We start from the raw sequence: 14,362 nt of genomic DNA, 5'->3' as shown, positions 1-14,362 counted from the left end.
CACAGCTGCAGTTGCCTCTTGTTTTTGGCGAAAGTGTGGTGGTCCAATAGGGTTACTTCCATTTCATAGTTCTCTTAGACAGAATAATGCAAAGCTACCTTGATAATCCTGCGAGGTGATAAGTAACTTTTAAAAATGCCCCAAGATTTGCCCAGTGTTTTAACAAGAGCTTGCATTGTGTGCAAATGGTGCCTGAGGGACCATATGAACCATGCTGGGCACTTCTGCACTCCTAATTGATGCCATATTTTTGCCCACATTGCATCTTAACTTATTATCTAGCACTTCTATGGCCATTAAACAGATTGTACATTCTGTTCAACAGATGGCTCTGTGTGGGTTCAGAATGAAATTAACAGTTTGCTACAATGTACAGTGTACCTCTTTGTTAAGTTTTGAAATGTTCTGGACAATAGCATTGTGGGTAGCAATACAGATAGTTCAGCTAAGGAATCATATGTCCAGAATGAACACAGAAATTGCACATGGTGTCCTTTCATCCCATGTCATTAATCAGAAAGTTTTGTTCTTTTGAGTCATGCAACTATTTTCAAGGGATCTGATATACTGCCCAATCCAAACTAAATTCCGGTAGGGCGATGCAGCAGTGCTAGTGCAGTTTCTGTTGCATCCCACAGGGGAATTTTGCCTGCTGGAGGTCTCCTTGGAGTAAGGGGGCATTTGTCCTCTTGCTCCTGAGTAAACCTCAGCAGCTTCAATGTGTCAACTCGGACCTGCGCCAGCAATATCTCTGGCACAAGTCTGTGTTGATCCATGTTGGTGAATCAGGCGCAGGAAGGAGGAGAGGATATGATGTGCACCCACACAGACAATCCCCCCTTCTCCAAACCCATTTTAGTGCCCTGTCAGTGTGCTGTGAGATGAAAAAGGTTGAAAATAGCTGTCCTAGAGCCTGCTGCCTGATTTATAAATGCCAAGGGGTGTGGCTATAATGGTGATTGGGCAGCACTACTTCCCCAAAAAGCAGTTTGTTTAATCTTTGATGCTCATGGCTTAATCTGCCCTGTCAGTTTCAAGACCCATCAAAAATTGGATCGCAACCCACTGGTGGCTCCCAGACCCACAGTTTGCTAGAGTATCCCCAGATCCTGTGAAGGAAGACAGAATGTACTAAGCAGCAACTTGATTCTTTGAAACAGAATAATCCCAGAACAGGAGAGTTTACCTCCAACAGAGAATTAATTTGACACATCATCAGTTTATTCACAAGCAACTGGTAATGTAACAAAATGCACACCACAAGACCCTCATTAAGGGAAATCTGAATGGATGTGGGTCATTGGTTTATGTGCTCAGCAATATAAACTCACAAGTGTAGAAGAAAAAGCATTTCACTTCTGAGGAAAGAGACCACTGTTGGGAAAAGAAATAACTGTTTTTAAAAAAGCAACATTGAAATCTGCCAGATTTTGACCATTACATCAGATTTGAGTTTCTGTCTGTCACTGTAGGGATGAGGAAATGAAATATCTTGAAACCTACTGGGAGACACAGTGGGGAAGTGATTGCCTCACATGTGAATGTTAACCTGCTGTTCAGGAGAAGCAGCTGGTGTAGCCTGAAGCTTCTGAGCAAGCAAATCTCTTTCTCCTTCCCCTTCAGTGGATGGATGCACTCCCATCTCCTAGGTGCTCCTGTCCTACTTCTGAGTTTCCCCTAAGGGACAAGTGTTGATTTACACGTTAATCATAAAATTCTCTTCTCTGTGAGAAGAACTCAAGTGACAGAGAGTAACATTTAAAGGCCTCTGTCTTGAAGCTCCATTTCTGAAAACTTGCATTCCAGCATCACATAATCTTGGGGACTTTGTTCTTAGGAGACAAAATGTTCAACAAGGAATGAAGGTAGCTAATCATTCTCCTCTTTTGAATTGCTTAATTTGTTACATCATTCAGCACGTGCTGCATTCGTTTCAATCACAGAACTTTTGTGATTGTGCTTGTCATAGTCTCTTTTTAAGCATCTCCATAGCATGCTATTGTTCAGCTGCTCTTGTGCTCAGAAGTCTCAGGAAAACTAAGCAACACAAGAATATAAGAAAAACCCTGATGGATCTGAAGGAATCAGAAAGATCAGATCCCATCTGTCTATCTACAATGACCAACCTGTTCCTTATCGGAAGTGCACAAGCAGGGGATATATTGAAGCCCAATAGATTTTTGAATTGTGACACTCTTCTTCAGAAGTAACTGTAAGACAAAAATATATCATCCATGTGACATATTTTTGTATTTTGGTCCTTCCTGGTAAGGAAAACATTCCCCATAAGACTTGAGCACCATCATCTTGTTTCTTTAGTGTGATACAGCGTCTACCTTCTTTTTCTTTCTTCCATTCTGCCCTTCCCTTTCTCCTCATCCTCTTTTCCTTTTAACAGGGTACTCTAACCCTCCCCCTACTATTCAGGTGGGCTATTTTTCACTTTGTCACCTAGGAAAAGGGCTAACTAGCAAGCTGTCTGCTGAAGCCTCACTCAGCAGTCGTAAGAAGTTGAGAGAACAAGATTGATGTTTAAGGCCAGAAATCTCTCCTTCCCATGCCAGTTCTCAAATGTTCAGGACCTGCTTGCCAACGAAGAAGCAGCATAAACTTGGCAGGTTTTGATTAGGGTTTGAGTAGGATTTTTCCCCCCGTTATAGATCCAGATGACCAAGGGCTTCAGGGGTATTTTTAACCTACTCCATGCTGCCCTTCTTTGGGACTATATTCCTGAGTCTGAGAGCCAGGAATAAGAATTACCCATTTATAAATAGGTTCTATGTTAGGTGCAACATTGGTAAGGAGGGGTAGATGAAAAATGTTGGGTAAATTTTCTTAGGCACCACTAGAAGTTGTGACTTCCTTAGGCCATGAAGCTCAAGGGAATGGAATGAGGAGCTCCTTTTGAGGCTACCTCCTCCACCCAACAAACCAAGGACAGGTGTATGTGTGGAGGGGAGAGCATATTAGCACATCATTGGACAGCACTGGGCTTCAGGTTTCTAGGGGACTCTGGGGCAAAGCCCCCATGGTGTACCCACCTACTCCATGATACGCACAGTGCACACTACCACTGATCCTGAGGGTTCAAGTGTTGGCCTTACTAAGTGGCTCTCTTACTATGGGCATGAGCTCTGGGATAATGTTCCAGCTAACTGACCATCCTTATCCCATGCCATCCTTATCATTGGATGTGTAGGCTAGAAGGAAGCATGAGCAAGGGAGGAACTGCTCAAGACCTTTAAGGCGAGAAGTTCACCGAGGAAAAGGATGAAGAGGAAGAAAAGGGAATCCACTGTCTCATAGGTTAATACTGGACAGGATGAAAGGTAATTAATAGAATAAATAAAACCATCATGTCATGGTTTTTAAAGCTATTGCTAATTAAAATAAATAAACACTAGTATCAGTGTCTCTTCGCTTCATTTGGAGTCCAGGAGTAATGAACATCAAAAGAATAAAATAGCCTATATATAGCCATATAGCAAGGCCTATATGATGATAAAACAAGGCAGTTTAAAGTTATTAAACTTTAGTATATATATACTATATGTATTTAGTATATATATATAGTATGTGTGTGTGTGTGTATATATATATATTTAGTGTGTGTGTGTGTGTGTGTGTGTGTGTGTGTGTGTGTGTGTGTATTAGTATAGTATATTTTTATATAGTATGAAAATTCAATGACACGTAATCCTGTTTCACTTTAAGAAGAGCAATAATATTATAGAGGCACAACACAGTATAATTTAGTATCAGATATTATCTCATAGCGGCTATCATCCCTTCCTTTGGAATCTTAAAAACTCATATCTTTATGCCTTATAATGTACTGTACTTTATACAAGCAATCTATGACAGTGACTTTATTTATTTATTTTTTTTAAACCTATCCATCCAACCTATGACCAATTTTGTTTCATCTTACCTGACTCGGAGCACAATTCTATCTTGTGTTAGCGCCGGTGCAGCAACAGCTGCGCCATAAAACACATTTGTGCTGACTCACGTGTAAGAAAGGCCTGCGCCGGCCCCTGGCACTGTATCCAGAGGAAAGGTCACAGGTGGAGGTGAGTATTCTGCTGAACAGCGTAAGGGCGGTGGGAGGGTGGAATGGAGGTGTGGAGGGGATGCTCCAGGATAGGGAGAGGATGCAATGGGGGCGGAGCAGGCCCAGGAGAGGGGTAGGATCAGCAGAGGATATCTCTACCATATCCTATCCTCCCTCCTGGGCCTGGCAGTTTTACTTTGAGCTGCTTGGACTTGACCAGTGAATTAGCTGGTGCAGATTCAAGTAGCCCCATTGGGCAGGCTGGAGTGTTACACAGGGTAAGGGGGAAATATCTCTGTATCTCTCTAACCTGCTCCTAATCTGCTCTGGATATGGCATAGGCCACTCAGCCCTACTGCACCAGCATAGGTTAGGATTGGGCTGCCTGTTTCTTCAAGGGAAAACCGAAACAATCTTCTGTACTTGGGAGTCAGATGCTTTGGACTTCAAATACATTGTGGACCACTGAAGTTTTCTGTTTCCTTTGTTCCATTGCAGCTATGTGTCACTGACTTATCCATGTTCTCTCCCCATCAACACGCTTTCAGTCATCAGTGGACCTGGATTTGATATGCTGTGACTAACCCAAGCAGAAGGCAGAACACCTCTTTGCTCAATGATGCACTTTTCTCAAGCTGAAGCTGAGTTGCTTATTTTGAACTAGAACTCGGAATGGAGGCAAAGCACTAAAGTATAAGAAATTTTTCAGTGATCACAAAAATTGCACCAATGGGAAATTAAATTTTGCATGAATCTGAACCTCAGTTGATCTTAGGAGATAATCACATATCATTTCATAGGTGGATACAGCTCTATGAGGTTTAATTAAGCAGCACTTACAGTATTACCATTAGCGTAGTTAATTGAGAAGAGGCGTGTGCTATTTTTATGACACTGTGGATTAAAAGAACATAGTGTTGAGTTACTGCTCAGGGCATTGGCATATTAAAGTACTTGGTCATCATCTGAAGGGAATTCAGTTTGTGAGTCCATACCAAACTGATAAGGGAAAAGAGAACATTTCAAAGGCAGAAATAGATGGTGATACTGTCAAACTGAATGAGGTGGTCTTTGTCAACAGTACACAGCAATAATGTGTACTGTAGCTTATTAAACAGTGATTCCCAATCTTTTTAGCACTGGGGCCCACTTGACATTGCACCTAACTTTAAAAGACTTAAAGTAAGTTTTTAAAAGTTTTTTAAAAAAACACTTCATACCTTAGTGTTGCAAACTGCAATCCTGGAAAACATTTTGAGGCCCATGACCCCCTCCCTTGGCTCTGGCACTCTCCAGAATGAATCATAGAAGTGTTTCCCGAATGCTTCCTCAATGCATTCTGCTATGACCTTGAGTCAAGGGAGGAAATTGCAGGCCTCAGTATGACTTGGAAGTGGTTTCCAGGATAGCCAGTGACTGCCTCACATTCAGTCCCCTGGTGTCCATGGATGGTCACATTCGTGGATATCAATACCGCAGGTGCCAAGGGATTGCTGAACAAGTTAGGATCAAAAATAGCTAAAAGGTTTTGACATTGTAGAGATTTACATACAAACATTGTTCAACTCATATCATGACAGAGCAAGTAAAAAGTAGTAATAGTGCTAAAACTGTCCTATATGAACCAGAAATTTCTGTGTATGTGTGTGTATATGTCAGTGCACTTACTCTGATAGTGTTTACAAAAAGGTTGTGAAGACCAGAATTTAAAAAGTTAATGAATAAAAATGTATCTTATGATGTTTTACTATATTTTTACTATATTTTTAATAAATTAGAGACTGTACAGTTCTTAGGTAACAATTACTGGTAGGTTATTTTTCAGGCTCTGGCCTTGGGTAAAATCAGCAAAACTGTAGTCAGATACCCCCTTAAGTTTAACCCTTGACTCATCTGAGGGTCTCAGAACATTCTGTGATTTGGGCTCAAAACTTGCCCTTGACTTATGTGTGTGATCGACTTTTGGGCAAGTGTCTGCGGTATATAATATATATAATCTCTAAGCATTTTTTTCTAACAAACATAAAACGAAGCCACCATAATACCTGAAGCTATCAGAATTGTGGACTGAAAAGTCACCTCACAGAATGTGTTTAGAACAGCTCAAGTCTTCTCCAGCAGCTTAAGTGTAATTATTATTATTATTATTATTATTATTATTATTATTATTTATTAACAGTATTTATATACCACTTTTTAACAAAGTTCACAAAGCGGTTTACAGAGAAAAATCAAATAATTAATGGCTCCCTGTCCGAAAAGGTCTCACAATCTAAAAAGATGCAAAAGAACACCAGCAGATAGTCACTAGTAAAGACACTGCTGGGGTGCGGAGTGCCAGTTCCTCTCCCTCTGCTAAATAAAAGAGGAGCACACACTTGAAAAATGCCCCTTAATAAGCAATGATCTCATTCTTTTAGAGATGAACTAACCCAGACAGGCTTTTCCTATGTCAGTAACGCAGTTGCTGTCACTGTCCAGAATGGCTTTGATGGTGATTGGGGGGGGGGGGGCGGCCGCTTACACATTATGTTATGGCACCTGCAATGCTTATCATACTACCCCCTATAGCTACACAACTCTCTATGGTACACTGATCCCCATTACTTAGGGAATAGCAGGAGGAGCAGCAGAGATGGTTGCTGCACTGCCAGGCCAAGGGAGGTGGTGTTTGACACACTGACGCAGGTGCCAGAGGCTTTAGTTGAGCTGTGCGTACATGGAAATATGTTTAGGCACATGGATTGGTTTGATGGATTGTGATGGCTATATAAAGGGTTTGAAATTAAAGATAGTACAGATGTTAGCAACTAAATGCATGATGATTCTTTCTGCAGGCGTAGTCTTAATACACTTTTAGATTCCCCCAGATATTTAGGTTTGCTCAGTTTCAGGTAATTACTCATTCACATTACTGGGTACCAATGTAAGTAAATTGCTTTTGACACCTTATTCTTGACCTCCAAATGCAATACCTTGCTCAATTCAGGAATATCTAGACATGTTCTCATTTCCCATTCGTCATTTGCTCAAACAATAGATATTTATTTTTAATTTATTTTCAAATGTCAGTTTCTCTGAATCCTTAAGTATGATATGACTGGTGGTGGGGAGAGAACCTTCTCCACACTCTTCTGCTTGGCTGTAAAGTAAAATACTATGATTAAAGCTAAACAGAATGCTATTATCATAGATTACTATCTGAAATCATTTTATCTTTGTAAAAGGTTGTCTGCAATATCCCACATGCTGCTGTATGCAGTATTGTTTGCTGTGCAGTATGTTAGACTTCTATGCAAATTGCCAAAAGCATTCATATTCTTGAATATGAAGTACACATGAATATAAAAGAATGTCTCCTTTAAAGATTTACTGCTAAAACTGGCCAATTAACGACATTTAATAAGCTAATATGTTTGCTTGTTCCTTGAAAATATATATTTTTAATTTTCTAGGTTGTTTGTGATTATATATTTATAGCATATTTCCCTGTAGGATATAAGTATTTGTTATTTTTCCCATGAAAAAAATGCCAGGTGTGCTGAAGCTGTGTATTTTTAATAGAGGTTGGGTTAGATCCAGAGAACCAGGAGCAGAAGGAAAATAGCTGCTAGTGCTGTTCCACAAATGTTTGCCCAAGAGTGTTGTTAATGCAGGGCTCTTATAGTCAGGTTCTACCTCAGCTATCATGATTTGGCTTGTGGAATGGTTGCACAAACTTTTGCACAACTAGAAGACCATTTTGGGATTGAGGACACATTTCTTACACAGCGTCCTAGTGCCAAGTGGAAAACAGCTTTTCTGTATGTGGAAGACACTGAATGACTTTTTATAGGGATCTGAAATAAGAAAAAGTACAAAGAAATAATGTGATGGTTTTTCATTTATTATATAGGGGGCCCCATATCCACAGTTTCACTTAACCACAGACACGGGGAAACCCCCCCCCCCATGTGCCTCCCTGTGTGCTCATTTAGTAATTTTAAAACTTACAGTGTAATTTTTTTCTTCCTTAAACTGAGGAAACTGCCGGCAAGTAGAACACTAAAAAAAAAACACAAAAAACTCAAAGGAGGTCAACAGAAAGCAACATTAGCACTTCCTATTCTGGCTGCAGGAATGTTTGAAAAAACTCATAGGGAGGTCAACAGGAAGTGCTAGTGTTGCTTCCTTTTGCTCTCCTTTGAGTTTCTTTAAAGTGTTCTGGCTGATGGGAGGCAGCCTATAAAGTGCTCTAACCCTGCTGGCTTATAGTGCTCAGTTTAAGGAAGAAAAAAACCCAAGTTTTTAAATTACTAAATGGACACATAGGGGGGAGGAGTCATGTGGGGAGGGTTCCTATATCTGTGATTTTTTGGTACCCATGGGGGACCAGCAACACATCCCCTGCAGATACCTGTATTTCTTGATATTAATCATCTGCACTTTGTGGGGCTTTTTTGGGGGGGGAGGGCATAATTATTCTTGTTTGCAACTAGGTATATGTCTGGAACCTCTGTGAACAGTGTCACTGAAACACTGGAGAATTTGGCTGAGCATCAATCATATGATTAAGAGCACAATCCAAAAACTCAGCCTTCTGCTGGCGTTGCCACCCCCTGCTGGTCTAGTGTTGCAAACATGCCATAAAGCACCTTTGTGGCTACTTGGGAGTCAGCAGCACTGTCCCACCAGCGCCACATCCAGTCCCAGGGCCTCTGGTGGAGGTACATATGTCCCTGAACCACACATGGGCTGGGAGAGGGTGCATTAGGGCATTCAGAGCAGAAGCATCATTAGGGTTTTTACATTACCCAATGTGAGAGCCCATTGCGTCACCCCCATGATTGATCCGTACCAGACCATACAGAATAAATTACAGGGTCTTAACAGAGCATTACACAGGACCTCTTGAATTTACCGCAACTAAATAGCTGGCACAAATCCAAGTAGCCATATAGGGCTGGCTGGGGCATTACTCTGGGTAAGGGAAAAAATATCTCTTTACCCAGAGGAGACTTCCAGCCACCTTCTAATCTGTGCTGGATACAGTGCAAGTCATGCAGCCTGGCTGTGCCAGTGCAGGCTTGGATTGGGTTGCCCATAATTTTATGGGTTAGTTTGAACAACACCATTTTAGCTGGCCCCTATTACCCAATCAGGAATTTGCACGAGTGTGTTTCATTCCTCCTCCCTGTGTACCTCCCTGGTTCTTCTACTGATATTGGGGAGAGATTGTCCAAACCTACCACTCGCATGTGATCTAAGTGCTAGAGAACAGTGAGATTCAGATCTCCCCGCATTTGATTAGAAGAACTGGGAAGGCACACTGAAAGGTTTGTGCACAGTTGTCATGCGATGGGGACTCTTTCAGATGGCATCATGAGGCTGGCCATATTCTAGTTCTCCAAAGCTGAGTGACCTAATTTGCATATTATGCAAATTGTTTGCTGGCTATGCAAATTGGGCACATGAATTATTGAGATGCCTACTAGTTACTGTATGTCCTAGTTGCTGAGGTGCTAGCAATTACCTTAGATATTTGGGGAAGGTTCAGAGGAATCATCTTTTTACCTGACCCTTGCTCATGCCACAATTTTCTTATTGTGAAAATAAATATTATTATTTTCTTATTTTCTCTAACCCTCCGCCAACAGGCAAAGAGTAAATCATTATATTTTACCACATCCTTCCATAAATTGCGCTTCAGCACAATCTTATGGATGTCTACCCAGAAGGAAACCCCATTGTGTTTAGTGGAGCTTACTCCCAGGAAAGCTTGTATAGGATTGTAAGCAGGTGTTGAAGAATCCTAGCACCTGTCTGCCTCGAACTTCTCCTATGAGAATATGTTTGATGGCTGACAGATCCTGTTGCAGTTCTACCTCTATTGATTCCTGGCTAGAAGTTTAGCTGCAGCTGAATATGTAAGGTCAGAGTAGTATGGGCAAAAGTTTGCTTTCATGCTATGGGGGAAATCTTTGGTTTTATTTGAGCTCATGCTTGTGAGAATAAGTTATCTGATTCTGATGGTCAAATTTGTTTTTCTAATAAATTTCTATTTTTTCCTAAAGATACTGGTGTTTTGACTTAAGAACATAAGAACAGCCCCGCTGGATCAGGCCATAGGCCCATCTAGTCCAGCTTCCTGTATCTCACAGTGGCCCTCCAAACTCTGACTCTGAATTAGGGATTTAACTCTTGGGTTATTGGTTATGTTACCAGGAACAGGATGTGTAATAAATTAATCCTGACCTCCATCACAGAGGTGAACAATGTTTTCACAGAGGAAATCAAACCAAGGCTTACTTTGAATGTTTATAACAAACTGAATTGGTTTGCTCTGGACCGGTTCGAACAATTCTTTATTGCCCAAACTGGAACCAGTCAATAATTGCTGTGCACACTTGTGGAAGGCACATGGTACTGTCCCAATCTGGAATTTTCTTATCATGTTGGGGAGCAGTTAATCTTTTAAAGTACTGTAGGTTAATCAGTACATGTAGAAAGGTGGTTCGGATGAACTGCATCCCCAGCTGATTATGGGAAAAGCCCCCAAGTCCCCCAGACACCAGAGGAGGAGTCAGGAGTGTGGGCTTTCTAAGAACAAGCATGGCAATGTACACACGAGGTCAGTTCAGGAGCTATGGTATAACCCAAATCAGTCCTTGATTTTTATTCATTGGTTGGTCCTGCCAGGCAGCAAATTCTCATTTTGTATTCCTGATGTTGGAAAAGTTCTACAGAGAGAGAGAGAGAGAGAGAGAGAGAGAGAGAGAGAGAGAGAGAGAGAGAGAGAGAGAGAGGATAAAAGCAAAATCAATTGGTATTTGGCATTACACTTCCCTATGCACTGGCATAATAAAAAATAAGCAACAAAACATTATTGTCACCGGAGAAGGTTGTTAGCTGCCATTCATTTTGGTTTTATTGTGTTCCATTGAAAAAGCAGTCAAACATCTTTATGATCATAATAAGTCAATTGTAATAGTAGAAATGCATTAAAATGTGCTGTCTAGCTTTTAGATATTCAGTCTTATTCTTTTGTGGCCAGAAAAAGCAAAGTTGAAGAAATTAATCTGGTACTTTTTGGTCCATTTCAAGGTTGTCTGTGCTGTGTGTGTGAATACAAAATAAATGTGCATTTCACTATCATATTCATTTTTACATAATTCAGTTATAGCCCTGTGACAAAAATGTCACTGTGTTTTCTTCTGCCCAAATTCCTTCATGCATTCACTGAATGCATGAAGAAGGGAGCAAGATTTACCCTTGAAGAGAGGGCTGTAGCTCAGCAAAGAGCCTGTGCTTTGCCTGCAGGAAGTCCCAGGTTCAATCCCTGGCATTTCCAAATGAGATTGGGAAAGATCCCATTTGGACATGCTGGAGAGCTGCTACCAGTCAATCAGTGTAGGTAATGCTTGGTAGATACACCAATGATCTCACTCAATATAAGTCAGCTCTGCATGTCCGTATGAGTCTGCTGGTCCCATCTGCAATGTTCACTCTGTCTGCCCTAATCTTCACATATGCAATGTACAGTGTAAAAACAGTTTCTAAGGACAAAGGAACTTTCCTTATGTTTGCCCTCTTTCCCTCAGTCAACCTAACCCACAGAGAGAGAGAGCAAGCACCCCCAACAGAGGGCCTGCCAGATAGCTTCCTCCTTCTGACTAGCCCCCTGATTTATCCCACTTCATCAGCTGGCCACCCATGGTGGATAGTGCCCAGGGGGGATCTAGGATATGGTAGGTATGGGCACCTGCCCTGGAAGGGTGCGCCATGCCACTAGGCAGAAGGAACGACCAGAGGCAGCTGGTTCATGAAACACTGCCACATGCCTTGGTGACTCTGCATTCTGGCTGCCCCTCCCATTCCTTCTGCTCAGTGGCTCACACCCTTCAAGTGGTGTCCTTTCAAGGGGAGTCTCTGCAGGAGACTGCAAAGCTGCCAGCACCTCATCCTCCAGGAGAACCCAGAAGTGATGTCATGATGGTATGCCACCGACTGTGTCACCCAGTGAAGTAAAATTGGAATGTGAGTCAGTTCTTTTTGGTAAATGATGTTGGGCATCATCAAGGGTTGCTAATCCCTCCTTATTTGATATACTGAGGAGATGGCATCTTTGGGATTTTTCGCCATAGGACCCAAAATGCCATGGGCCAGAGTTAATTCTTCAGTTTATTCCTGTACCTACTGTTCCAAATGGCTGTGACAAGAACCACTGCATTCTGCTTGGGGCATGGGATGTCCTGGGAAGTGTATGGATGAGGGCATAGACTGTTACTGGAGCACTCATTCTTTTGTCAGTCTCTTGTGAAATGCTTTCAGACAGTAAACCAATGTCTGAAACCTTAGAGTGCGGCAACCAGCCATAATAAGTTAATTATATTTACCCTGAATGCTTGAGTGTGTTCAAAGTACTTGAAAGTGTTCATAAATTATTTTAGTACACATGTTTGTTGTAAGGCAGCTTTATAGTATTGACCTCATATTGTAGACAGCAAACTGAAGCTGAGATGGTGTGATTTGCCTAAGGCCACCTAGTGAACTCATAGCTGAATCAAGGTTTGAAAGACATTTTTTCTGGTTCACAACTCTTAGCTCAACTGGTGGAATGGATGGGAAGCTACTGTGTAGGTATACCCTATATTTATAGGAAAATGGGTTGCATCGAAGATCAGCTAGGTCAGGCACTAGCTGAGGAAAAGGAGTGGCCAAAACATTTGGGGGAAGAACGCACTGGAGCTGATGCTGAGCTTAAGTAGGTGTTTTTATTTAATATGCTCCAAGTTCCTGTCCATTATTTTATTTCCAGAAGTGGTTGGTTGGCAACCTTCAGTCTCGAAAGACTATGGTATAAGCCTACAGCACCAGGTATTCCTAGGCGGTCTCCCATCCAAGTACTAACCAGGCCTGACCCTGCTTAGCTTCCGAGATCAGACAAGATCGGGCACATGCAGGGTAACAGTTGCTGCAAAGTGGACAGCAGAGTTATTCTGCTCTCTCTAGAAGCAAAGTTGCAGCTTATCCTTGGCATGGTGGATGATGGAATGTGAATTCACTCAACCTCCTAGGTGCATACCTAGTGAAAACACGAGTCATTTTTCTTGAGGCCCTTTCTACTACCTCATCGGTTCAATAAAATGATCGTTTTTGTTTTGTTTTTTTTTAAAAATGGTCTAATTATTGTAAAAAGCAAAACACATTACATGGATTCATTTACTCATATTCTTTTATCAAAAAAAATTCAAGTTTAAAAAATTTTTTTATTTGGAGGATAGCCTTTTTGTCCTGTAAAAGGACAGTATATGAAGAAGCTGTTGATTAATGGAACACTTTGAAACCTTCACATTTATTGTTTCTTTGCTCAGGACACCTCATTATGGTAACTACCTGTCTGCAATGCCTGGTAATCACCGATGATAGATGAGCACTCTGTTTTGGAGGGCACAATAAAAATGAGTTTTGACAATGTTTCCAAGATGCTAGGCATGTTCATTGCTTATGGTGTGCTAATGTCAAGACATGGGAAGGACTTACCCCATCTGCAAAATAAATTCCACCAAGAGAAATTAAAAATGGAAAAAGGAAAGAAAAAGTTTTCAGGGCCTGCATTATTTCCCCCTCATTTTCCTAGCAAATGAGTGCAAAGAAGGCTTGCTTTTCTGCTGAAGGTTACAGAATGAGAAGATTCATTTTACTGCCCTGTAGGAATAAAATGAGTTCCTCTCCCTATGGCAAAACCCTCTATTTTTGGTTCTCACTGTTAATAATCATGTTCATTATACCTAGTTTTTGTTGAATCCCATAGGCAAAGAGTTTTTACGAAAACCATGAATCTGCACATGCAAGAGACCCTCAAAAGAAAGAGATATAACGGCATGCCAATTGGATGGTTCTTTCTTTTATAATGAATTACTGGACCATTTGAGGATTAAAACAACATCATTCCTATGTCTATTAAGGTGATTTTTGCCCCAATCCTATCCACCACTGTTCTGCACTGCCAAAGCATTCTTATGTTCTTATGTACTATGTGGGGTCGACGACACACCAGGTGGTCCCAAGAAAGGTGATTAAAAATATTTTTTACTTGCCTCTCCATTGGCCTGGCTGCCAATGAGTCTCTTGGACTATTGCTAGTTCTTTTGCTAGAGTAAAACTGAGTAGACTCCTGAGGGAGGGTCTGGTTCAGGAATGGGGGATATGATGCTGCTGCTGAGATGTTCTCCTTCCCATCTCCAAACCACCCCCAGCTTGGTCTTCTCCCCTCCCCTATCCTTCCCTGAAATGTCCCCAAACTGCCTTGTCCACCACCTTATCTGT

The 14,362-nt window shown here is 41.4% G+C and overlaps 1 pseudogene; it reads right to left on the bottom strand.

Annotated features, from left to right (window-relative positions):
* Positions 1 to 12,895: 12,895 nt before the first annotated feature.
* Positions 12,896 to 13,015, bottom strand: LOC136646938 (5S ribosomal RNA; annotated as a pseudogene).
* Between the last annotated feature and the right edge of the window lie 1,347 nt (positions 13,016 to 14,362).

This window comes from Tiliqua scincoides, chromosome 3, assembly GCF_035046505.1.
Source record: "Tiliqua scincoides isolate rTilSci1 chromosome 3, rTilSci1.hap2, whole genome shotgun sequence".
Lineage (NCBI taxonomy): Eukaryota > Metazoa > Chordata > Lepidosauria > Squamata > Scincidae > Tiliqua > Tiliqua scincoides.
Note: the sequence above shows the minus strand (reverse complement) of the source record. Positions and strands in the feature narration are given on the sequence as shown.